The sequence below is a fragment of the Mandrillus leucophaeus genome, unplaced genomic scaffold, assembly GCF_000951045.1.
Source record: "Mandrillus leucophaeus isolate KB7577 unplaced genomic scaffold, Mleu.le_1.0 Scaffold571, whole genome shotgun sequence".
In the NCBI taxonomy this organism is placed as follows: domain Eukaryota; kingdom Metazoa; phylum Chordata; class Mammalia; order Primates; family Cercopithecidae; genus Mandrillus; species Mandrillus leucophaeus.
This window is the reverse complement of record NW_012106153.1, coordinates 1337485-1341032: the sequence shown is the minus strand read 5'-3', so window position 1 is coordinate 1341032 and position 3548 is coordinate 1337485.

Below are 3548 nucleotides of genomic sequence, written 5' to 3'. Positions count from 1 at the left end.
GGGCTGCCGGGACTTGTAGTCCCCGCCGACTCCTCAGCACACACCGGGGGCGGGGCGACCTGAGACGCACACCTCACGGAGGCAGCCCCCCTGCATGTCCCAATGGTTAGGGACTGTGCGTGCTGGTCCAGCTCTCCATGTCTTCCAGGCCATGCGACCGTGAGCAAGTCACCGATCCTCTCTGGCCCTCTTTTCCCAACTTATAGGATAGCAATGCCTGCTTCACAGAGAACTGCTGCGAGGATCACACAAGTAAATGCGTGTCGACTGGGTGTGGTGGCGCATGCCTGTAATCCCAGCTACTCGGGAGACTGAGGCAGGAGAATCGCTTGAACCCAGGAGGTGGAGGTTGCTGTGATCCGGGATCGTGCCATTGCACTCCAGTATGGGCAAAAAGAGCGAAACTCCGTCTCAAAAAAAAAAAAAGAAAAAGAAAAAGAAAAGAAAATGCATATCAAGCACTTGAGACAGTGCCTGGTGCTGCTTGATGAATGCAGAGAAGGAAGACACACCTGCCCAGAGATTCACAGGGTCAGATGTGCCTCCACAGAGACCCAGAGAGAGTCTGCCGTGATGCACTGGAGGCCTTGAAATGCCAGAGAAAGAGAAGCCGCACAGCGTGACCTGTAGACACACCTGCACTGAGGGGATTCATGGAGACCCCTGAAAGGCACCAGAGATGTCATACCTGTGTGCAGCATTTATCCCGCTACCCCACAGTGACAGGCACAGGCATAGTGCTCCCTGTCTCCAGGACCTCTGCACAGAGGAGCTCCAAAGGGGAGAGTGGATCTGTGAGATCCCAGGGCAAACAAGGGAGGGTTCACGTTAGGGCCAAGGATAGACTTGGGCAGGATCACCAGTCATTTGTCCAGGATGAACTTATGGAGTGCCAGCACCGCTCTAGGAGCCAGGAACGTGAGAATGAACAAAACAGAGATGCCTTTGTTCCTGTGGAGGCTGCTGTCTACTAGTCAAGGAAAGGAAAACTCCAACGATCCCTATTGTGGAAGGGGCTGGAAGGAGACACAGCTGTGATGGTGGTGAGGGTGTGGGTAGGGGATAGACTCCAGGAGGGAAAGCAGCACCTGATTCATAGCAAGATCCCAGTGACTATTTGGTACAGGAACACGCATTGGCAGGACTTGCTGGTGGATAGGATGTGGGGGTGCAGGAATGTGTGGAATTCAAGATGCTTCTCAGGGTTTTGGCCTGAGCAGCTGGGTGCCAGTGGAGCCATTTACTCAGTTGGGGCAGGCTGCCTGAGCCAGCCGGTTGGGGGCCATTCCTGTTGACCACCTGGGGCATGGGACTGGCTTCCTTGGGCCAGGTGACAAGAGTTGTTTCATCTTCCGGTGACACTTCCAGGGGAGGCAGGTTGCTTAACTTTTCAGAACTCCCATGTCCTCCCCCAGGGCTTAGCTCAATTTCTGGCAGGAACCCAGGCCCCAGGGCAGCAGGAAGGCTGGCTTTGGAAATGGCTAGCCCAGGTGACCTTGGCAAGAGGTAGTATGGTACGGTGGCAAGGGACATGGCATCAGAAAGACATGGATGTGTGAGTTGCTTTCTAGCTGTGTGAGCTTTAAAACGTCACTTTCCCTCTCTAAGCCTCTCCTTCCCCCTCCTATAAAATGGAAGTCATGGAGAGGATGAAATGAGATGGCAGGAACTTGGTAGAAGCCAGCTGCTTGCTTTAGATCCTGGCACTGGATGTGAGGCTTCAGAAAAGCAGAGGGGGCCGGGTGTGGTGGCTTATGCCTATAATTCAGGCACTTTGAGAGGCTGAGACGGGTGGATCACTTGAGGTCAGGAGTCCAAGACCAGCCTGCCTTTTTAGTAAAGGCAAAACCCCACCTTTACTAAAAATACAAAAATGAGCCAGGTGTGGTGGTGCGCGCCTGTAATCCCAGCTACTCAGGAGGCTGAGGCAGGAGAATTGCTTGAACCCAGGAGGCAGAGGTTGCAGTGAGCCTACTGTACTCCAGCCTGGGCAACAGAGTGAGACTCCCTCTAAAAAATAAAAAATAAAAATAAAATAAAAATAAATAAATAGAAAAGCAGAGGACTTGGGGACTGCATGGGAGACTGCCTTGCAAGGGTGCCCCCTTCATTCTTTTTATTGCTAAGGCTACTTGGCCTTAAAGCGGCTCTATTCCCTGAGCCAGCTGGGAAGGAGCCACACCTGCAGCTGGTCTCTTCCCCTTAATGAGGCAGAAGGCCAGAGGAAGCTTCCTTCCAAACCACAGAGGATGTGGGAGGCCCTGCCATCTGCTTGGGGTTACCTTTGGGGAAGTGGCTCTCAGTGTGTGGTCATTGAGGAGGTCTGTGACCCAGGCTGTCTTCCCGGATAACCGTGTCTGAGATTTCCAGTCCCACATGGGCGAGAACCGACTGAACAGTTTCCCTTCTAGGCTGTGGCTCTCTTGGGAGCCCATGCAGAGGGCGTAATAGGCCTGGTCCCAGTGGCAAAAAGCTTGAGAAATCACTAATTTGGGCCAATTTATTCCAGAGCATTGTTTTACTTTTCGATTTCTCTAGTTTTGCCAGATTTTTGCAACAAAAGAGGATTTTTTTCACCTAGTAAATCCTGTTGGTAGGATTATGGCTATCTAGACACACAGTAAAGTGGGTTTTCAGTTTTCTTTTCTTTTTTTTTTTTTTTTGAGACAGGGTCTCTCTCTGCTGCCCAGATTGGAGTGCAGTGGCGTGACCTCAGCTCACTGCAGCCTCGACCTTCTGGGCTCAAGTGATCCTCCCACCGCAGCCTTCTGAGTAGCTGGGACTACAGTTGAGCACTACCACGCCCAGCTGATTTTTCTGTTTTTTTTTTCTTTTTTTTTTTTTTTTTAGAGATGGGGGTTTGCCATGTTACCCAGGCTGGTCTCGAACTCCTGGGTTTCAGAGATCCACCTCGGTCTCCCAAAGTGCTGGGATTACAGGAGTGAGCCACTGTGCCCAGCCGAGTTTCAGCACTTTGTATGGTAGTTATCCTGGGGCCAGAAAGGGAAGGGGCCTGAAGAGAATTTGACCAATGGGAGTCCCTCCCTGCCCTGAGCAATGTGACGGGAGAGATGAGAAATAAGCAATATTAGCCTTGCACGGTAAAACCATCCTCCCAACAGGGAGGCCTCTAGCTCTGGCCAGTCATGTCAGAAATCTACCAGCTGTCAACTCCAGAGGGCTGGGAAGAAATTACTCCTGCAGCCTCCCAGCATTCACTAGAGACTCTTTCAGATAGTAGGTACTCAAGACAAATCCGTTCACTTGAGTTTATGGAGCATTTACTCTCTTGCAGGCAAGATGCTTTCACATTTACTATTATTTAGACTTCAACCATAATTCTGAGAAGGGAGTGCTGTTAATTCCCATTTTACAGATAGGAAAATAGAGTCACAGATGTTCAACATGTCCAGAGCTAGGTAAGAAGCGATGGCTGGCTTCAGTCCTACGAAATTCTATTTTTATTTTTAATTTCTTTAGAGGCAGGTTCTGGCTCTGTGATCCAGGCCGGAGTGCAGAGGCACGATCATAGTTCACAGCAGCCTCTA